Below are 24,183 nucleotides of genomic sequence, written 5' to 3'. Positions count from 1 at the left end.
TTAAAGATGTACCTAAAAATCGTTCTCTTTAATCAACGTTTCCATCATTCGTGAAGCATTTTAGGAGATTTGTCAATGTGAATGGCTACATACAATGCAGGTAGTTGTTGTTATTGTCTGACATCAGGAGAAACAGGGATGAGCCCTCTCTCTCTTACACCTGATGAACAGCAGCAAAAGCGGGAAGCACTGAGCATGCTCCAGCCCACAATGGGCCTCCGATTATTGATGTCAGCACAGAACCAATAAGAGTGGGGGAACGGGAGCTAGAGGTGCTAGTTGTTCCTTCAACCAATTGGAGTGCATGATGGCCGGAACAATACTCAACCACGTGATAAACTTCACAGATAGCACAGTGTTGTGGCCAAAGCATTGGAAATCTGTGAAGGTGTAGGGAAGGAAAGATATATTGACCAGGAAGAGAAGGAAATTTTCACGGTATGGGATGAGTGGTTTTACAGAACTTAGTGCACATTGTAAAACACAAACTTGAAAACCCAAATTCTGCACCATTTTCCCTTCCTATAATGCATTTTACACTCCCTGAAATATCAACTGTGTGTGACTCTCTCCACAGATACCAGTGATCAGTGCCAAAGCCCCATTGCCTGTGGAGAAATTGATGTTTGACTTCCTGTACAGCTGCAATTCGTGTGGTGAAGGTGCTCCCACAATGTGGTTGGGTAAGAGCTGTTATAGATTATTCACTCATTGACAGTGAAGAGTTGACATTGTGTGTGCAAATCAAAAACAGTTTGTTTTTTTATCATGTTTATAATTCCACAGAAATACTATTGAGAGCTTCTGACATAAGGCCACAGATGGGGATATTAGGTCAGGTGATCAAAAGAATTGCCAAATAAGCAGGTTTTCAGGAATATCTTAAAGGAGGAAAGCAGGTCTGAGAGGGTTAGGGTGGGAATTCCAAACCGTGTTGCCTTGGCAACAGTAGAAACAGCCAGACATGTGAAGCAATGAATAAACACATCGTTGGGAATCTGAAAGAAAATGAGTTGTCGGGGTCTCACAGGTTGTGTGGTGCAGGGAGACAGGGATGTTCACAGCCAGGAATTACATCAATGGAGAGAATTTTGAATTGTTGCTTGTTGTTGGATCAACACGTTTTGGTCCAAGTGAGCACTTGGACAGTAGGGTTTTAGATACTCTTGAGATTGCATGTATGTTGAATGTTGCAGGCTGGCCAAGAGTGTGTTTAATAACTAAGTCTGGAGATAACAAGTATTTCATTAAATGAGCTGAGACTAGGGTGGAGTTGGGTGACGTCACTAATGTAGAAATAGTGCTTTTGGAGTTGGGCTGTGCCTCCTCCTCATCACTCCTCCTCACCAAATCACAGATATTGTTCCTTGTTCTATCTGTCTGTCTTTTCTGGTTATGTCCTTCTCTCCCATTCTGCTACAAACTAATATTTGATCCCACCGTTGTTGGAAACACCTCTTCCATCTCCACTCTCCTTTCCTTCCTGAAGTCCTTGTATGTGGTGTCCCTCAAGGAACTGTCCTGGGCCCCTCCTGATTCTCACCTACATACTGCCAGTAGGTGACATCGGCCAAAAGCACCGTGTTAGGTTTCACATGTACACTGACAATGCTCAGCTCTCCCTCCCCATCATCCCTCTCCATTACTCAGTTATCAAACTGCTCATCACACTCTCACTACACGATTGGCTGCAGTTTGCTCCAATGAAACACTGTAGTGGTTAAACACGTTGCCTTCAGTTGCTATTACAAATTCCTTTCCCTTACTGCTAAGCCCCTTCCTCTCCCTGGGAACTATCTGAGATAGAACCATACTCTTCACAATATTGCTGTCATATCTGTAACCCCAAGTTGACCTTCTGATCAGACATCTACACAATCACAAACACCAGGAATTCCAATCTCTAAAATGTTGCTTGTCTCCACCTCACCCCAGCTCGATTGCTACTGAAACCCCTTTCCTGTATCGGTGTTGCCTTAAACTTGACGAATCTAAAACAGAATCCGTGATTCCATGAGTGATCCAAAATCTGGTTCCCGACTCCTCCATGATGGGAAACATCCTCTCAGTATTTACCCTGTCAAATTCCTCAAGAATCCTACATGTTACAATGAGATCCCCTCTCATTCTTCCCAAATCCAGTGAGTGGAGTCCCAACTACTTCAGCCTTTTCTTAAAAGATAATCCCTGCCAACCAGGGTTCATCCCAGTCAAGTTTCTGTGAAATGCCTTTGATGAAATGATGTATTTCCTTAAATAAAGGGACCAAAACTTCTGTTATTACTACCAGATGTGATCTCACTTCAGTTTATAAACTTAATAAATTTCCTCTCAGGTATATACTCCAAAGCACTCCCTTTAAACTTGCATAGATGTTGAAATGCTCAGCAGGTCATGCAGCATCTGTGAAGAAAAATCAGTTAAAGTTTCGGGTCTGGTCATACTTCCTCAGATACGTTAACTCTAATTTCTTTTCACACCTGCTGCTAGACCTGCTGAGCTTTTCCAGAAACTTCTGTTTCTCTTCCTGGTTTACAGCATCTTCAGTTGGTTCGGTTTTCATATCCTTCAAACTTGCCATCTCTCTTTAGGATTTGCCATTTCCACCTTGGGGAAATAAAGATTCACATTTGTTTGGACTCCCCTACCCTATCATTGCTCCTCATAATTTTATAAAGTTCGATAAAGCTGTCTCTCTCCTGGTGTAACTCACTGCTTCTGTGTCTCGAAATGTGTCTCTCCAAATATTTGGAAATGGATTCTCAGAGTGACAGAAATTCTGCTCTCATTATTTCTTTGCCCGACATCGATGGTTTTGAAAGCCTGACGTTCAGAAATTTGCGAACTTGAAAGAGAGAATTTACAACCTATTTACTCTCTCCAAACCTCAAATACTCTGGAAAACTTCCATTCGGTTTTGCTTGGTTCAGTTTCAAATTTTCCAACACACAAATAAATAAAATTCCATCCCCACGAAACGCCGTCAGCATCGTCTCTAATGTCTTAGCAGCCCAGTAAGCGCTGGCAGTGTCCTCTCTGATAGAATCACAGATTCCCTACAGTGCAGAAAGTACAATTCAGCCGATCAGGTCTGTAGGGACACTCGAAACAGCATCTCAACCAGACCTAGCTTCGGTCTCTATCCTGGCATGCCTCTGGCTTGGGATTTCAAATAAATCTGTTGGAATAAAACCTGGCATCGTGTGACTGCTGACCTTATCACTGCGTTACCCATGGCCAACTCACTTAACTTACTGAATTCACTCCCTGAACACATTGACGAATTTAGCAGGGCCAATCCACCTAACCTACAGACTTACCAGCAGTGCGAACCAATGAGCAAATGTGCCATCACATTGACCACTATCCGTATCATATTTAATGGCTTTATACACTGGCAACTCAGCTGAGTGAAAGCAAGCTGCGCCCTCAAACCGAGCTCAATGCATCCAAACGCGGTTCTGCGCTATGCAACCTCATTGGTGCTGCTGGAAATGTTCCTGCACTCAGATCTGAATGGGTTTACTCTGTTTTCTTCCTCAGATTCCTGCTTTATATAAACGCACAGTCAGGAACAACTCTATATAATGGTTTTCATTGCAACACGAAACACAATGTGGAGTTTGCAGAAGTTACGTGTTTGCACTTTCACTGACACCCTCTCTCCCCAGGAGTTGCAGTTCTTCCCCAGCTGATTCTGACAGCACTGTCCTTCCTGTGACATAACCAATCGTGAATGGACGGCCAGGCATTAATAACCTTCACTGGGGAACAGAGCGACAGGTTTAAAACATTTACGATGCCCCCAGCAGAGAATTGAGCCCAGTGACAGGCGGGGACACTAACCACGATACTGTGGAAGACAACAAAATCGAAGGAGACCCTGCAGCCTGTTGTGGCTGCACTTGTCCAACACAACTGCTTAACGACCTGAAACAAGATTTCCATTATTTAGCCCATAGTCTGATCTGTCTTGGCATCACAAATTCACATCTGAATTTTTTTTTCAGTTTAAAAGGGTTTCCGCCTCTCTGACCGTTTCCGCACATATAATCAAACCTTTTTGCCTTTTCCCAAAATCTCTTGACCCCAGTGTTCAATCCCTCCATCAATAACAAACGCTTCTTTCAATCTATCCTATCCACATCCCTCATTATTTTGTACATCTCAGTTATGTCTTCTCCAATCTCCTCTGCTCGGCGACAAACAACCCCAGCCTGTCCAATCTCTCCTCCTAACTGAAAATCTTCAGCCCAGACAATATCCCATTGAATCTCTCCTGCAACGTTCGCAGTGCCATCACATCATTGCTATACTGTGAATTGCAGAACTGCACACAGTACTCTAGCGAGAGATAAATTAACTTTTTTCCTATTCTGTTACAGAATGAGGGCGTCACTGCCTCGGCAGTATTGATTGCGATCCCTAATTGCACAGCGGGTAGTCGAGACTCAACCGTATTGCAGTGAGTCTGGAGTCACATCGAGGCCTGACCAGGTAAGAATGGCAGGTTCCTTCCTCAAAGGACGTCAGTGAACACGATGGTTTTGTTTCTTTCAACAATTGGACATGTATTTATAGGTGTTATTAGATTCGTAATTCCAGATATGTATTGTCTCCCAATTCTAACACCTCGCATGGTTGGATTCAAACCGGGTCCCTGGTTCATTTGCGTGGTATCTGAGTTAACAATCCAGTGGTAACAGTGCTCGGCCATTGCAGAAAACCCGTGCAACTAATCTTTCTGAAAGAAGTCGCTTTTCCTCGATATTGTCCTGTATCATTTTCCTGAGCTTGACCACCCATAATCGCAAGTCCATATCAGTAAAAGCTGCTACCTGAGGATTGGCCTCACAACAGCCGTAACCAAGTGGATCAACTGGTCTGCAGGTCCCGATGGTGGGGTTGGGGCACGTTCACCCAGCAAAGGTGACCGCAGCAGCACAGACTGAATGGTATCAATGTGATAGTCTGTGTTCGATTCTGCAGTGCCTTCATGAAATAGGAAATGACTCCACAACCACATGATGAAAGAGCAGCGCTCCGAAAACTAGTGCTCAGTTAAATCTGTTAGACTCTAACCTGGTGTTGTGTGGTTTTTAACATTTTACACCTTAGCCCAACACCGGCATCTCTAAATTAATGTAATGGGGGTGTGGGATGAAACGTTCAGTTAGTGATCTAGGAGGGAGCGAAATCTCTGAGAACAGATGGATTTGAATTCTGATAGATGAAAAACAGAGATGTGAGCGAGCAGAATTTGAAGGGAAAAGATCATCACCTTGGAAAAAATTACTTTAGCCAAACAACTGATTCCTATGTGGTTCCCAAGTGCTGGAGCACATAGAACAATTACTGCTGTAACTCGGATTCGAACCGAGGTTGCTGCGACCACAACGCAGAGTACTAACCACTATACCATCACGGCATTCCACAGATGAGTGTGCTGACAGTGTGCAATAAGTACAGTTTCATAGGACATATTAGGCAGCGCACCAAATGCACAATATCAGTGCTAAGCGAACAATGGCAGATATGTGGGAACTCAGAATGGGCTGACCGTTTAATGTCGGTTCCCCCAGAAGCTGTGGTGATTCCATCATTAATATGCTGAAGGCTGAGCTAAGTAGATTTCTGCAAAACATCAAAAACTCCGGGGACAGTGTAAGAGTTGTTGAAATGTATGCTTCAATCGTAATGCAGTTTAACATTGGCTACTTCACCAGTTTCCCCACACAAGGCAGTAACCACTGCGGCCACATAGTCCCACTTCCCAGCCCCAGAATCAGAGGAACTGAGTGGCGCAGTCGCGAAGATGTGCGAAAAAGCTTTATCAGCCAGTGGGTGGTTGGAATTTGGAATATACTGTCTGCATTGTTCAGAGCGACAGAAACCCTTACACCCTGAATAAATATTCAGATGTGAGCTTGTGATGCCAAGACATATAAGGCTGTGGAGTAAGAATTGTGAAATGTGATTCAGTTCATTAGGCAGTTGTATTTGAGAAGTGTGGCCACAATTATTTGAAGGGCCTCCTTTGACTCTCTTGTTCTCGGTAGTATAGTAGTTAGTATCCCCGCCTGTCACAGGGCTCAATTCTCCGCTGGGGACAGTGTAAATATTTTTAAACTGTTGCTCCATTCCCAAGTGCGGGTATTGATACCTGTCCTTCTATTCTAGATGGGGCATGTCACAGGAAGGACAGTGCTGCCTGAATAAAGGTGGGGGTGGACTGCAGCTCTCAGGAAGGCTGTGTGTCAGTGAACGGCCAAACACGTGACTTCTGCAAACTTCACCTTTGACTGTGTTGGAATGAAAAGTATTTGACAGACTTGTTCTGGATTGAAGTGTTTACTAGAAGCAGGAAGCTGAAGAAGAAACAACGTAAACACATTCAAATTTGAGTGCAGAAACATTTCCCGCAGCACGAATGAAATTGTAAAGGACAGAGTACCGTTTCGATACATTGAATTTGGGTTCATTTATTCTGATGAGGCTGTTACCAGGGTATAAAACCATTTAAAAATGATACACCATTTACTCAGTATGATGGAACATTGTCTCAGTAATTCGCACTGGTTTTCAGAGGGAGGGTTGGGTTGATTGGCAAAGTTAAGTTGCCCTCTCGTGTCCAGGGAGTGAATTAATTAAGTTAAGTGAATTAGCCATGGGTAATGTGGGGATAAGTTCAGAAATCACAGGACGTCAGATTATACTCCAACAGGTTTATTTGAAATCACAAAGGGGGGTGGAGGGATTCCCCTTCTTCAGGTGAAATATATGGAAATAAGGAGAGGAGGTGGGTCTAGCTGAGATGCTCTTCAGAGAGTCGATACCGGCCCAATTGACTGAAATGCTCTTTCTGCAATGTAGGATTCTGTGATTCGATGAATTGATAATGACGGGGTTTACTGGGGTGTAAAGCCATTAGAGAAGATGCTCATGGGGGTGAACTGTAGATGAGATTTTATTCACTTGTCTTCTTGGAAAACTGAGAACAGTTATCCTCGAACCAAGGAATACTTAATTTTTTTTTGCAGGTTATGAAATGTTTGGTAAGAGTAAATAGGTGGAAAATTCCATCTTTCAAGTAAGTAAACATCTAGATATCTGGTGTTCAATACCTTTAATCAAACCATTGAAGGAGAAAGAAATGATGAGAACAGAATCGCTGTCACTCCGAGAATCTGGTTTTCAAAATATTTGGAAAAGCACTTTTGTTGACATGCAAGGAATAAATTTCACAAAGAGAGAGACAGCGTGCGGAGAGGTAAAGGTGTAGGGGTGGGTTGTAGTCGGTCGGAAGTTGTGGGGAACCAATGTCTAAGTTAGTTGACTTTAAATGTAAAGAAATTCCTTTAATGTGTGCAGCTGAATAAGATTCATTTCCAAAGTCTGCATTTTGAAAGATTTGGCATAATATTCCACCTTAAGCATTGTAAATGGAACTGAGTGGACTTTTATTTATTGTGAAGGGAAGATATTACATAATGAATAGGAAGTGAGCATTTGCTTGGAGAACTACTTCCTGTATTCATCACATGCGTTCAGGATGTGAGAACAAACACCATGATGTTTGATCCATGTAGTACTCTGTGAAATTTGCCAAAGCAACGAGCAACAATGCTGGTGGGGTTTTTTTTTGCACTTTAACCCTCTATTTTTCTTAGCAGTATTTTTCCTTAAGCCGAAATAAAGTCAGAGCAAATGTGAATACAACATTAATCGTTCCAATGAGATATAAGTAATTCACTTCTGATTATTAATGAACATTGTGAGGTTTCAGCAAAATTAAAATGAAACGAACAAATCAGCGGGTATTGCGATTTAATCGAATTCAGGTTCAGCCAAATGAGAAAGGCCATTGAGCGACAACATCGCCTTTATTTCCCTCTCCATGGCTGCTTCTTCACGTGAGAGAGAAAGTGACGGAAGAAATTATGAGTCAAATGTACGTGTAAATATGAAAGAAAATTCTTGTCCTATTTCATTCTGACTCAGTTCTGACTCAGAATGTATCAATGACAGTTATTCATTCTGACCAGCATGGCTATTTATTGGAATTTGCTGTTATTATATTTCTGGTAAAGGCAGAAGCATAATGGTGTGGTCATATGTCACCCCTCCACACAATGTGCAGAGGGGACTGAGGGATTATGGTGGTGGGTAATTATACCGCTGTGCTACACATTCACAGTTTGAGTCACACTCTGGTTGCTAACTTTATGTACCACTCTAGCAGTTATTCTTTGCATCTCACACTCTGGTATACACTGGATCGAGAATCTTGTTCTTGTCCTTCACTGCGCGGGAGATTCACAAATAATCGACACCACATTAAAGTCGAAATGAAGAGTGAGAGCAGCCATCCTATTCAATTGTAAATGAAATTGGTGTAATGAGAAAGAACAGATTTTTCTTTCCGCCCTCCATTCCATCTTGCCTTTCTATGAATTTACATCGAAAGAAAGGAAACAAAACTACAGATCGGGAGCACAAGTTTATCCAGTGGAGTTGTTCATGAGTATTTTAACCTAACACTTCACACAAAGATCTCATCAGTATTTCAAACAGTCACTCGGAATTGGAACCACAGAAAATTTCTCCAATGAAACAAACATTTCATTCTTTCACAAATTTCTGCTGTCTGTGAATTATACAACGATCCAACATCCAGCGTGATCACTGACTTGCCAACTGTAAAAGATCTACCACCTTCCTTCAGCAATCTCAGCTTCAGTGCATAGCCACCTACGCTGTGCCCAGTGTCATTTGCTGCCCCCAAATGTTATTCCTTGTTACTTCCTCTATTAGTAGATGAAGGTGAAGCTGATGAGACGGAAGTTGGACACATAGGAACGTTCAAAAGGGCAGTGCTGAGTTGGATGTTCGGACTGGGATAAGGTGGGGTTTGGGTAAGTGGGGAAGCTGGTGAAATCCACATTGACCCCTATGGGTGGATGATCCCAATGCAGAGGATGAGGCTTTCTTCCTCCTTTCTACTGGTGGTGAGGGAATGGAGATGGAGCAAGCCCAGAACCCTCATGTCCTTGGCAGAGTGGGAAGGGAATTTAAAGTGTTCAGCCACAAGACGGTGGAGTTCGTCAATGTGGCAGTCCCAGAGATGTTCTCTGAAAGGATCCACAAGTTGGCGTCCTGTCTCGCCAATGTAGAGAAGACCACATTGGGTGTAATGGAGACAGTAGATGAGGCAATCTGTCTCCGTTCAACACCTTTCACTTTCATCCCCACTTTCATTTACCTCTCATATTCCTAGCTACCTTCCCCCGCCACAACCCCTTTTCATTTATCTCTCAGCCCCCTTGGACCACAAGGCTCATTCCTGATGAAGGGCTTATGCTCAAAACATCGATTCTCCTGCTCCTAGTATGCTGCCTGACTGTGCTCTTCCAGCATCATAGTCTTCGATTCTGATCTCCCGCATCTGCAGACTCCACTTCCACCTCACACCTCATGGCTTGCTTGACTCAGGTTATTAAAAAAAACAAAAATTGTTGTGTACTCAAACATCATAAATGAAAACAAATGCATTGTGGTCATTGGTCCCAAAAGGTCCTTTACAGAAAAGTTTTTAATTAGTTCTTCTGATCATCCAACACCAATTCCTAAACAACCTGATCTTGAGCTCGGTGCTCGACATAATGTTAATACAAGCCATCTCAGACATGATCGTGAAATTCATTTTTTCCCAGCATTAGTATTCAGATGGGTTAACACAGCTTAGATATAATTTAAACAGTATATTATTAGTGCAGTAGCCACAGACGTGTACATCTCATTTTCCTGTTTTGCAACATACCCAGCATTTATATTGCAGCTTTCACTTTGATATATAAATCCCATCAATGTTTGCTCTTCCTTGCTGTTTCTGAGCTCCACCTTATTAGATTCTTAGAATCTGAGCGACGTGGTCTCTGGGTAAATTAATGTTCGCAATCATGTCGCCACATCATTTATGGTCTTCTTGAGATCTTCTGTTATGCTGTGGTGTAGAGAAGGACAATGATCTTTCAACAAAGCTGTGTATTTCCCCTGAGACTGCTGTAACCTCGTTGGGAACCATACAGCAAGCTGATAAAGTGTTGGTGCTTCTGTACAGGGTCTTAGTGAATCACATCTGGAGCAGTGTGTACAGATTTAATCTCTTCACTGAGGGAAGGATATTATTACATTGAATGGTTGGTTCCCTCAACTGATTCCCGTAATGAAGGTGTTAAGCTATAAGGAAAGGATCATCAGGTTGAGTTTAGAACAATGAAAGATGATCATATTTTGACATCCAACACCGGAAGGAGTCAGTTATAAAAACTAATTACACAACAATTGGAGGAATCCATTCCACTTCTCCAGCTTGATACACAGGAACAGCAGAAGGGTATTCACACCTTCGGCCCTTTCACAACAGGACAGGACAAGGTTATACAGCCCTGGAGCATGATATAAGGTTACAGGAGGAGACCAATCAGCCCCTTCAATCAAAACAATTGACCCAGAGTAGGGCCTTGCTGCACCATTATCCTGTTACACAACAACAGGATCAGTCCATTCAGCCTCTTCAAGTTTGTAACACAGGAACTGGAAGAGGCCACAGAGTGACTGGAGATTTGGAAAACAGAAGGTCATTCAGCCCCGCAATCCTTTGTAGAGGAATTGGACAAGGATACAAAGAATCTGAGACTTTTTTTAATGAGAAAGTTGGAGGTAATTCAGACACGTGTCTGTTGTGTAAGAACAGGAGAAGACCAATCACTCCCTCAGTTCCATCTCAGAGATGCATGAGGAGACCGTTCAGTATTTCCAGCCTATGATGGAAGAATATGAGAAGATCCATCATCCCCTCAAAATGTTACACAGCAACAGAAGATTCCGTAATCCCCCAATGCCCTAACAAATCAACAGAGGAGGTCATTCAGGCCATATAGATGAGAATATAGGAAAACCAGAAAGACGTCAGCCCATCTAGTTTGTACACCAGCAGGATGATGAATCCATTCAGCCACAGATGTCTCTTACACAGCAATTGGAACATATCCCTTAAAACATGTGCCATTTAAACAGGAATTCAAACAAAACGTAAATGTTTTCAAAAGGGAAGAACTTATAATAACTGTATGCACTAGGTAGTAAAATGTAACGATAAAACTATTGCAATTTAAGGCAAATTATTAGAATCGTTGTTGAGGATATTTTCAAAGTTAAACCACAATCCATAACTGCAATACTAAGGTTAAACCGAGTATGAATTGTTTGCTTGAGTTACTTAAGGATGTGACAAACAAGGTGGATAGGAGGATTCCTGGAGATAGAATTTATCTGATCTTCCTGAAGGCATTGGGTATGTCGCTCCTCCAAAGAGAAAGTGGTAAGATCTGACAACATGGGTTTAGGAATAATTTATTAGCTTGGATGGAGGATTGGTTAACCAACAAAATGCAGTCAGATGGAATAAATATGTAATTTTCTTTTGGCAAATGCAATTTGTGGGGTGCCATAGATTTCAGTTCTCATGCCTCAACTATTTGAGTTCGATATTATTACTCGGTTGACGTGATGGAAAATACTATTGGTTCGAAATTACTTCGGAATGAAGATGGAAGAGATATAAAATTAAATATGAATAAGTTGGTTCAATCGGCCAAAATTTGGCAATGACAATTAAATTTGATACATATGGGTTATTCAAGTTGGCCAGCGTAATAGAATGGCAAATTATTATCTAAGTGGACATAAACTTTAAAGTGCTTGGAAGCAAAGGTGTCCGCTTGCATATCACAGAAAACCTGCATGCAGGTACTACAAGTAATGAGAAATGCAATCATAATTTCAGTGTTTATTTGGAAAATGACAGAGTAGAAAGGTAGAGTGTGTTACTTTAGCTATGCAAGACATTCGCTAGGATGCAACTGAAGTATAGTTTGGGTGTGCTGACTTGTGGAAGGATGCTTTTGCATTGGGGGCAATACAGAAGACGTTCATTAGATTGATTGCAGAGATGAAACATTTGTCTAATGAAGAGAAATTAAGCAGTTCAGGCCTATATTCTCAGGTTTGTAAGAATGAAAGGATATCTCATTGAGATCTGGAAAATGTTAAGAGTAATTGAAAGTGTAGATGTGGAGTGGATTTTTATTTTCATGTGGGGCAATCTACAGCAAGAGAGCAGTGGTTTTAGGATGGGGAAATGGCACGAGAGTCGAACAGAGGCCGGAATGACATCGGGCATGCTTGTATTCAATGTCAGCGCAGAGATGACATCAGCCATGAATGTATTCAATGGCGGAGCATGGATGACACCAGCCATGTTTGTATTCAGTTGTGGAGCAGAGATGACATCAGCCATGATTGTATTCAATGGTGGAACAGAGATTACATCAGCCATGTTTGTATTCAATGCTGAAGCAGAGATTACATCAGCCATGATTGTATTCAATCGTGGAACAGAGATGACATCAGCTATGATTGTATTCAATGGTGGAACAGAGATTACATAAGGCATGATTGTATTCAATGGCAGAGCAGAGATGACATCAGCCATGATTGTATTGAATGGTGGAGCAGAGATGGCATCAACCATGATTGTATTCAATGGCGGAGCAGAGATGACATCAGCCATGATTGTATTCAATGGTGGAGCAGATATGACAGAAGCCATGATTGTATTCAATGGTGGAGCTGAGATGACATCAGCCATGATTGTATTCAATGGCGGAGCAGAGTTGACATCAGCCATGTTTGTATTCAATGGCAGAACAGAGATGACATCAGCCATATTTGTATTCAATGGCAGAACAGAGATGACATCAGCCATGTTTGTATTCAATGGTGGAGCAGAGATGACATCAGCCATGATTGTATTCAATGGCGCAGCAGAGATGACTTCAGCCATGATTGCATTCAATGGTGGAGCAGAGATGACATTAGCCATAATTCTATTCAATTGCAGAGCAGGCTTGAGGGGCTGAATAGCCGACTGATGCTCCTCGTTCTTATTCAGCCCTTCGAATGTGTTACACATGAATGGGGGAGGACTTGTTATCAAACAGGAAGCAGACATTCTGGGTAAACCAGTCTTAATCAGTGGACAAGTCGTAAACTGTTGAGTCATATAGCGACAACCGATGGATTCTCAACTAGTTACAATCTATATGAATGATCCGTGGGATGGAACAGATGTACTGATACTGAGTTTGGTGATGTCGCTGTGATAAGGAAGAGATTACATTATCAAGAGAGGGTGGAGAGTCTGCAAATAGATACAGAGTGGTAAAAGCAATGGATAATCGTTTGGCAGGTGTAATATAACATGATATAACCAGTTATTTCACTTACAGGAATAATGGAAGACAGTAAGTTACCGAAATGGAGAGGGATTACAGAATTTAATGATGCAGTGTACTGGGGGGTTCATACCCATTCAAACGGGGGAGGTTTTGTTTCATCCCCGATCATCTGCTCTTTGACGTTCCAAGGTCCCGAATGGACACACTGTAACATTAATAGAGAGAGATCTCCTTCAGTTCCTCTACCTCTTCTCATTGACATGAGTACTCCGAAGATGACATGTACACCATTCGGAATCCCACTATGCTGTGAAAATAAGGATACACCCGATAGCTACCTGCTGTGGGAGAAACAATGTGTTTACCTAATCCACCATAATTGTGGGCGGCACGGTGTCTGCTGGTTAGCACTGCTGCCTCACAGCACCATAGACACGGGTTCAATTCCTGCCTCAGGCGACTGACTGTGTGGAGATTGCACGTTCTCCCCGTGTCTGCGTGCGTTTCCTCCGGGTGCTCCGGTTTCCTCCCACAGTCCAAAGATGTGCGGGTCAGGTGAATTGGCCATGCTAAATTGCCCGTAGTGTTAGGTAAGGGGTAAATGTAGGGATATATTTGTGTTGCGCTTCGGCGGGTCGGTGTGGACTTGTTGGGCTGAAGGGCCTTTTTCCACACTGTAAGTAATCTAATCAAACATCCTCCGTCACCGAATGGTGACATTGATATTGAGATATTGGGAAATGATTGATATGTCACCCACTCTTGCCTGGAATGTTCCGCATCATATAAGCTGAATGCAACTTTGACACTAACAGCCACTGGCAGCACTGTCCTCCCCCTGGTATGAAGCTGCAGGTCATGTAGAAGGAGGTAGCATCATTCTATGAGCAGTTCCTTATTTAATTAGGATCTCCTCACACTCTGATCCTAGCTTAAATGGAGCTTGTGAAGATGGTCCTGGAAAACCCGGGGTGGAAGCAGCAGATCCCTTTCCCGAGACAAACTCACTCCGTGGTTTCAGAACTTCCCCTCTCTGCAGCCTCTGCTTCATTTGTTGTTCATGCTGCAGGCTCAGATGCTGTAGATACGGTCCGCATGCTCCATCCAGAGTTGTTCACCAAATCCTCAGGTCTCCCAGAATGTCTGAGGCAGCTTCCAGCACAACCTCCAGCAAACCATCCCCAGACCCTCCATTAAATTTTCAATTACAGGAGTCAGTCAGAAACCCCTCGGCTACAAGTGTTGTGGACCAGACCAGATCCCTACAAAATATTTTAAAAGGCTGCTTAGACCCAAACCTGTCCTTATGTTGAAAATAAATGGGAAGTGTGCGTTCCAGATATGTTGTGACTGGTCAACCACTCGACATTAAGCAAAATATAATCTATTCATCTGCTTTAGTTCAAACACAATCAAAGAAAATTCTATTTTGGGATAGCTTATATGTTGGAAAACTTACACAAACAATATATACTGTACCTTCTTGGTTTACGCCGCTTGGCACAAAGAAAGAGTCATATATAGATCCTTAGAGCAGATTTCTAATCCAGGAGGAAACAAAATCAACAGAGATCTCAGAGATAAAAGCAGCTGGGGATCTTGTATTGAAACGTCCAACCCTTCTGGGATCCGCAGCAGTTTCTGAATACTGCAGCTAAAAACAAAAAGCGGAAATCTGGTCTGGGAGAGTTGGCCACTGCCCTTCCATTGTTATCACCGTTTTAATGAAATCTAAAGTCTTTCTCAGTTATTGACTTTAATTGTTTTCAGACAGCAGTTCTGCACCTCTGCCTTTAAAACCTCTCTTCAAAAAAATCAAGAGAAAATAACCTTTTTACAGTGATAGTATCCTCACGACTCCACCTTTAATATAATGATCCATCAATATACAAAGGTGGGTTCATTTTTGACCACCTAATCTTCCTTTATTAGTGGACTGCAATGCATACATATTACATTGACTCTGAGCATACAAATGTTCACAACTAGTTCCGATGTTAGCCATTTTACGCCTGCCACAGAATGCCTTTGTCTTTCTTCATCCAAGTCTTCAGAATGTGTCAAAACTTAAGTTTTCTCGCCCTGTCATCTGTATAATTTCAAATTGAATGGCAGCAATATTAAGCTCAATCGAAACAGACTGGTATTTTTCTCCCTAAACTTTTCCAAAAACTTTAAGGGGCCACGATCAGTGATAAAGATTTTTCTCATGTATGTTATTCGCAAATAAAATGCTGAAATGTTCGATCAAGCTCAAGGCCTCCTTCCCCAATGTGGAATAAATCTGTTGATGTTTCCACTGGACACTCTAACCACACGTTACATAATGGAGCACTCCTCATCTCTCCAATAGTCCTTCTGAATGACATAGCTCCTCATGTCTCAGCATAAAAGACTTACATACTTCTGTACCTCTTAATGCTATAACCTCTTTACCTGCTAATCCTGGCCTATGCCAGTAAACCTTACTTTCACAGATATATGTTTTAAGATAATCTCGCACATTCTTCTGAATCTTTCACAGAAACCAAACTTTGATTTCTGAATCCAATCATCATCAGCAGCCATTTCAGTTCTAATATCTCCATTTTAATTTCTGTTCTTCCACACGAGTTCTCACGACTGCAGGAAGTGAATTGTTAAACTTCTCCAAAATAATAATATCTCTAGGAACATCATAGATTTGTTCTGTTTTATGCACCTTTCAAAATTACTTTGTTTGATTCTTTCAAACTCAATGTGCCTTTAAACTGGGACACTTTTTTTAGATTCCTGAAATGCGTTTGTCGGTTTCTGGAACAAGCTCATACGCACTTCAGATGGTGTTCTTCACCTCCTCATACTGGCCAGATACCTCCTGATCGCGATGCAAATACCGACCAGCTTTGTTTGGATCAACTAAATCACATGGTCACTGGCCACTGCTTTGCTTTAGCCACTTTCTCAAATGAAATTCAAAAGGCTTCCCATCATTCTCATCACATTTAGATAATGCCTGGATGTATTTAAACAGAACCCCATCAGGCCTTCCGCTACTATAATGTTGATCAACCTCACTAACCTTCTCATCCAGCTCATGGTCTAACTTCACCTCCGCCTCCTATGTCAACTGGCCTCTCTAATTGTTAACTTTTTAAGTTGAAACTCTGCTCTTCTTCTCTCATTTTCTCTCTTTCTTCTTCATTTCCTTTTCTTTTATTTCTACTTTTCATCATAATTCAAACGGTTTCAATTCCTTCTCATGTTCAAAGTGCATCATTTGAAATTGATTTCCAGCCATTTCCAAAGAATTTGATGTCGGTTCCACCAAATGTAATTGCCGAGCAATAGCTGTAATTATCTATCATTTTCTCACAGACAAACACAACCCCAACTCCAGCTTGTCTGTCAATTCCTACAACTTTTTCTTCATTACCTTTTGTAAAGCCACCAACTTCACTTCTTCCACACCCAGAAAACTGTTAGTGACTGAAAGAATCTTTATTCACAAAACACTGTTTCAAACAACTGGATTCAACATCTGCAACAAAAGACACTGACATCTACCATATTGAACCCAATAGTCTCCCGGTACACACTCTTCAGTGTCTGCATGAACTTATTTTGGATTCTCTGGTTTCCTTCCACAATCCAAAGATGCGGATGTCAGGTGAATTGGCCATGCTAAATTGTTTGTAGTTTTCAGGAATGTGTGGATTTAGAGCCTTTGTCCGGGTAAATATTAATAATAGGGGAGAGAGATGGGTCTGGGTAGGTTAATCCTCAGAGGGTCGGTGTGGACTTGTTGGGTCGAATGGCCTGTTTGCACGTTGTAGGGTTGTAATTCTAAACCCAATTTGGTATTATCGATTTAGAACCTGACAAGAGTCCCCAGTTTGCTATAGACCAACCAGACTGTCTCAAACTATTTTAAGAAGGCAGTTTGGATGCCAACCTTTCCTTATGTTAAAGGTAGATGTGAAGTGGGTATTCCAGATGTGGTGCTACTAGTCAAACCACTACCATTAAGTAATACACAATATATTTAATCACTAATGAAATCTCTACAAAATGAAGTGGAATTTAGAATAATTTAACTGTTGGTAACCTTAACCGAATAATGGATACATTACCTTCTACAAATGAACTGTTACAATATACTAACATCACATAAACACACTCCTTGGTAAAAAGGAGCATTCAGACATACATTCTCGCATACAGTTCTCCAATCTAGGAGGAAATAGCATCAAGTCAGGTTTCCGAGAGAGTAGGAGCTCTGGATCAGTTACTAGGCCAGTGTTGCTACTATTTATTAAAAACCTTAAAAGCGTCGTAAGTTATTTACTTGAGCCATTTTCTGGAGGCAGTTTGTCCATTGTGTGTGTGTGTTCTTGCGATTGGCGTGGTTGAATACGAAACTCGTTATTTGAGAAGGAACGCACATGGAGGAAACTATTTTAAATATGAACAATTTGAAGCCGTTTTGTTAATCGACAGAGAGAGAGTGAGAGAAGTTTCATGGACAGATGAGATAAAGTGTCATTTGCATTTGAGTATATGAAGTATGATCATTAGGTTTGTAGATAATACCAAATTTGTTGGTGTAGTCGTCAGTGAAGAATGATTTCTCAGACTATAAAGGGACTTTGCTGAGGTGAACTGAGGAGTGGCAGATGGAGTTTAATTTAGATAAATGTAATATCTTGCATTTTCGTAAGAAAATTCAAGGCAAGATATGCAGGTAGGGTCCTGTCGAAAGCTGCCAATCAAGGAGAACCCCATTGAAATTATCGAATCCCAACAGTGAGGAAACAGCCTATTCGACCCATCGAGGCCACACCGAACCTCTAAATAGTATCCCACTGGACAAACCCCTACCCTATCCCTCTGAGCCTCCTTTTCCCATGGCTAATCCAGCTGGCCTACACATTCCTGGGTAGTTTACGCTATTTAGCATGGCTAATCTACCCTTAACTCTATATCTTTGTAGTGTCAGAGGAGAACTTAACATCTGGAGAAAACTCATGCAGACACAGGGAGAATTTGCAAACTCTGTACAAGCTGTCATTCAAGGATGGAATTAAACACAGATCGTTGTGCTCTGAAGCAGCAATGCTATCCACTGAACTATTGTGTCACCTTGTGGTGCAGGTTCTCCGTTCCTCGAAAGTGCCGTCGCAGGTAGATACTGTAGTAAAGAAGACACTTCGTGTTCTTCCCTTTGCTGGTACGTGCTTTGAGACGAAACATTTTCACGACATGTTGTCTCTGTACTGGACATTTGTTTGGCCACTTTTGTAATACGGCCTTTAATTCTGGTCTCCCTGCTGTCGGAAAGATGTTGTCAAACTTGAAAGGGTGCAGAAAAGATTTAAAAGAATGTTGCAGGTGTTGGACGGTTAGAGTTACAGGAAGAGTTTGAATACACTGGGGTTATTTTCAAGTGTTGAGGCTGAGGGGGGACCTTAAAGAGGTTGACAAAATCATGAGGGGAATCGATAAGGTAAACAGTCAACGTCTTTTACCCAGCTTAGGCGAGTCCAAAATTAGAAGACAAAGGTTTAAGGTGAGAGGGGAAAGATTTAAAAAGGGAGATGAGGGACATCATTTTCACACAGAGACTGCTGTGTGTATGGATCGAGCAGCCAAAAGATGTTGTGGAGGCATGTAGTTACACCATTTAAAAGGCATTTGGATGCATGCATGCATGGGAAGTATTTAGAGGGAGATGGGCCAAGTGCTGGTAAAGGGGACGAGATTTATTTAAGACATTCGGCCGGTATTTTTCTGTGCTGTGAATCTCTGAGACTCTGTTGCCTCTCGAGTGTATGACGCAGGGACAGGAGGAGACAATTCAGCTTCTGAATTCTGTCAGTTAGTTTGTTTGCTCAATTGCTGAGAGTAAAATACAAAAATACATCATTCAATTTTTGAGGTGTTTTACAGAAACAGGAGAAAGGCTTTTATTCAAATGAAGCTGTAAGGAATGTGAAGAGTCCATTCAGTCCCTCAACTCCATTCCACTGGAGCAGCAGGTGAGGATACAGATATTGGAGTCTGTTACTCAGTAGCAGGAGAGGGACATCTGCTATCGCAAACCTTGGAACAGGAGGTAGTCATTCATCTGCCCAAGATTGGGACACAGGAACAGGACGCAGTCATTCAATGCTTGAGACTGGGGCACAGGGAAAGGAGGGAATCACTCAGAGCTCGAGACTGGGACACAGGAACAGGAGGCAATCATTCAACTGCAGTAACCTGGGACACAGGGACAGGAGGGAGTCACTCAGAGCTCGAAACGGGGGCACAGGGAAATCTGGAGGTTAGTGAGGCCCCAGCATACTATTATGCAAGGACAGCAGGAGGTAACTTATTCCTCACCAGTATGGGACACTGGGACAGAAGGGGAGTTTGCTTGGACCAAACAGAAATATATGAATAAGTTGCATTGGTGGTCCATTCAATCCTGCCCCACCATTCACAAAGACCACGTCTGATCTGATTGTGATTCCCTTATTCCATTTTACGGAGACTCCCCTCTCTGCAGCCTCTGCTCCATTTGTTGGTCATTTTGCAGACTCAGATGCTGCAACAACACTCACCATGACTCATCCAGAAGGATGGGTCTAACAGGATGAGTCAGGATTCGAAGGGTCCAATCACAAGAATGAAAACGCAAAATAAACGTATTGTCAGATGTTTAGTACTCTCACATTCACAATCCAACTCACAAAACCACCCCATCCATGCATATTCAGGATGGCGCACTGTGTAGATCCGGCTAGTGTATAGCTGTATGCAACCCAGCAATGCCCAGAGTGAAACTCTGTGAAGCCCACACCAATACTTGATCTATAATCATGGGCTATATGTTCAGTGTGGGGATCTGTGAAGCTGTTCATTCATATATAAACCCAGGCTGTTGTATTATTCAGTAACTCTGTATTAGATCACTGCCCTGTGTGGGGAAAAATGTAACCAATGCTGGACGTCACAGGATGTGCAGTTGCCATCCATTTACTGCTCCATATCTCCACTGTACCTTGATAAGGAGTGCTGCGACTGTGAAAATCACTGCGAAGAAGAGATCTAAATGGAAACAATTTAACTACCAATAGATCTGATAAAGGCACATATCACCCTAGTATTTAATGATGAAATAACTGAGATAATATCGAATGAGGTTTTGTGAACTGGGCAAAGAAGTAAGAGCGGGATGGTGATGTTATAATGTTGCATTATAAGCCTCTAAATAATCAATGGGAATTAGAGGAACAAATATGCAGGGAGACTGGCGAGACTTGCAAGAGCAATAGGGTTGTCATAATAGGTGATTTTAATTTTCCTAACCTTGACTGGGACTTCCAGATAATTAATAACTTAGATAGAACACAATTTGTTAAGTGTGTTCAGGAAAGTTTCCACAAGTAATATATAGATTGTCCTCCTGGGGCAGGGACAAACTCGACCTACTTTTCGGAAATAGGGTGGGATAGGTGACGGAGGGAAAGTGGGGGAGAATTTTGGGAAAAGTGACTAGAGCTGTATTAATTTTAAAATTGTTATGCTAGGGACACAATTGTTCTAAGGATTCAAGTTCTAAGTTGGGGCAAGGTACATTTTGTTGAAATTAGACAGGGGATTGCAGGGGATGATTGGAACAGTTTGTTTCCAGGTAAAAGGATCCCTGGCAAGGGGGCGGGCTTCAAAAGTGAGATAGTTCGAGTTCAAGGTCTACACGTTCCTGTGAGGGTGAAGGGAAAGTGAGGTTGGAAGAGAGAAACCAGGATGACAAGCGATATTGATGCTTTGACCACCAAAAAAAAAGGAGACGTGGCTCAGGTACAGGCAGCTGGGACCAAGGGAATTCCTGGAGGTACACGGGGATACAGGAGTTTACTGAAGAAGAAAAACAGCAAGGTGAAAAGGGGTATGAGATAGCCTTGGCTGAGCAGATTGGTGTGAATCCAAATTCAGTATAGTAAAGAAAAATAATAACCAGAGAGAGAATAGGACGTCTTACAACCCAAAATGGGCATGCATGTGTAAAACCTCAAGAGATGTTTGAGTTCCTCAATTCCCCCTCTCTGTTTATCATGAAGAAAGACATGAAGACCTGTGACCTTTGGGATGTTAATTTTCATATATTGGTACAGTTCATATCATTAATGGTACTAATGGACATCTTAGAATGCTTAAAGTCAGATAAATCTCTTGGTCCTGACCAGACATATGCAAGAGGCGAGAGTAGATAGTTCAGGGGCCAAGGACACGGAAGACTGGGCGGTAACAAATGTGTCCTTATTCAAGAAGTGCTGCAAAGAAAAGCCCGGGAAATATAGACCATTAAGCTTCACATCTGTTTTCGGTAAACCACTTGAGAAGATGCTGAGAGATAAGATGTGCATGCATTTGGAAAGACAGAGTTTGACTTGGAACAGTCAGCATAGCTTTGTGTGTGGCAGTCATGCCTTACACATTTTGTTAGACTTTTGAGGAAGTGACCAGAAAGGTTGACAAGGGCAGGGTGGCGGACATAGTCTATATGGATTTCAAGTCAGGCCTTTGATAAGGTTCCATATAGTAGGCCGCTCTGGAAGGTTAGATCGCATGGACTCCAATGTAAATTGACAAATTGGCGACACAATTAGCTTGACGTTATGAACAAATGGCGATGGTGGAGGTATGCTTGTCGGACTAGAGGCCTGTGACTGGTGGAATGCCTCAGGGGTTGGTCATGGGCCCATTGCTGTTTGTTATCTATATCAATGATTTGGACCAGAGTGCACAGCGCAAGGTTAGTACGTTTGCAGATGACACTAAATTAGGAGGCATCATTTACAGTGAGGAACATTATCAGAAATTGTAGCAGTACCTTGGTCAGCTGAGGAAGTGGGCTGAGAAATAGCAAATGGCGTTTAATATAGATAAGTGTGACGTCTTGCATTTTGGAAAGTCAAATCCAGTTAGGTGTTTAATGATGATTGAGAGGGTCTTAAGGAGTGTAGTGGAACAAAATGACATTGGAAATCAGGTGCACGGTTATCTGAAATTTGAGTCACAGTAACACAGGACAGTGAAGAAAGCTGTTGGCACACTGGCCTACATCAGGGCATTGAGTATAGAAGTTGGGACGTTATGTTGCAGTTGTACAGGATATTGGTAAGGTTGCAGTTGGAGTATTGTGTCAGTTTTGTTCACCTTGCTCTAGAAAGGATATTACTGAACGAGAAAGCGTGTAGAAGAAATTTACAATGATGTTTCCTCGGCTAAAAGCTCTAAGTTATAGGCAGAGGTTGGACAGGTTAGAACTTATTTCCCTACAGTGGAGGAAACTGAGACGGTTCTTATAGAAATATAATTCTTATAAAACAATGAGAGGCGTGCATCGGATGAATACTTCACTTTTTCCCCCAAGGTTGGGGAATCGAGGACTAGAGGACACCCATGAATGTTTGGAAAGGAAAAAAATATATAAAAGGGAACCTGAGGGGCAACGTTTTTACACTGAGTGTGGTACGCATATAGACTGAGCTGCCAGTGGAAGTGATTGAGGTGGGTACAATAACAACATTGAAAAGTCATTTGGACAAATACACAGATTGGAAATGATTAGAGGAATACCGAGGAAGGGCACGAAATGGGGTGAGTGTGGATGAACATTTTGGTTGGCATGGACCAGCTGGGCCAAATGATCAGTCATACTGGAAGTCTCGTGCAGTACGACTGTAAGTGAGTGTGTTTTGAAGTGGAGGCAGAGTGGGGGAGACTGAGAAAAAAATGCAATGGAAGGATATGTTCACAGTTTTCAGAATGCTGAAATGAAGTCATTTCGATAGTATCATGCAACACGGGTCAGTATTATGAAGAATTATGAGTAAATGGGATATTGCTGTGAGTTCGGGCGATGGAGAGTTTTGGATGAGCATTTGTTCTGCAGCTTTGTAACTGGGAGTGCGGACAGCAGAGTCTTCGCCTCACTGGGCTGAATCTAACAAAAAACTGTCCCAGTGAAAAGTTCCTTGAGTGTGAGAGAGGGGTTGTATGCACGAGGCCGACCTAGTTTCCTAATGCCATCTTACCAAAATCATCTCATTAACTACCCATCCCACTCCATAGTGTCCCTCTCAAACAATGCCAGCCCAACTCTCCCACCCATCATGACTGGAGGTACTCACAGTCGTCTGGATGCCCTTGGATATTCTGCGATTCCTGGCAAGGATGCCATCTCTGAAAGGCCAATTGGCACACGGTTGAACGTTCTCAGTTTGGAGCTGCCCTGCACATTTCACCCGAGCATGGCAGCTAAGGGGAAATTACACCATGGTTTGTCGACAGCAGCACGGTGGTCCTGGTGGATGGGCTAGTACAGAGGGGGACCATTCTCTTCCCAGAGGGATCACACCACCAGACCCACTGAGTCTGGTCTGACCTCCCCACCCAGCTCAGCGCAGTATCTTCAGTCTAAAGAAATGCCCAGCAATACAGGACAAGCATCAATAAAATTGCCCCCTTTGTCAGGATAAGGGTCACTGTATTCTCTCTGCTCCGTTACACTCACTGTATATCTGTTATAGCACCTTCCCCTGAACGAGGCTCATACTCCACCACTCTCACTACTGCATGCATCATCTTCCCTCTCTTTCTCTCTTGCATTTCTAGTGCCCCTCACACAGTCATACAATATTTTGGAGAATGCCAATTATGGAATGTTCCAGATAATGTTCCAACTTATTCCCAATTTCAGTGCCCCAGCGTGTAACACGTAAGAGGATGGAATAGAGATGTACGTTTTTCAAATCACACACAATTAAAATCCATCATGAGGCCATTCAGTGCTTCAAATATGCACCAACATTCATTACGGTCGGTGGTGACCTGATGGTTTTCTAAGCTTCAT

The 24,183-nt window shown here is 42.3% G+C and overlaps 1 non-coding gene across 1 annotated transcript; it reads right to left on the bottom strand.

Moving 5' to 3' along the window:
- Positions 1-5,356: 5,356 nt before the first annotated feature.
- trnah-gug (transfer RNA histidin (anticodon GUG)) lies at positions 5,357-5,428 on the bottom strand. The gene has a single exon. It is a non-coding gene; the product is annotated as a tRNA-His (tRNA).
- Between the last annotated feature and the right edge of the window lie 18,755 nt (positions 5,429-24,183).

This window comes from Hemiscyllium ocellatum, chromosome Y (assembly GCF_020745735.1).
Source record: "Hemiscyllium ocellatum isolate sHemOce1 chromosome Y, sHemOce1.pat.X.cur, whole genome shotgun sequence".
Lineage (NCBI taxonomy): Eukaryota > Metazoa > Chordata > Chondrichthyes > Orectolobiformes > Hemiscylliidae > Hemiscyllium > Hemiscyllium ocellatum.
The sequence above is the reverse complement of the archived record's forward strand: the minus strand, read 5'-3'. Positions and strand labels throughout refer to the sequence as shown.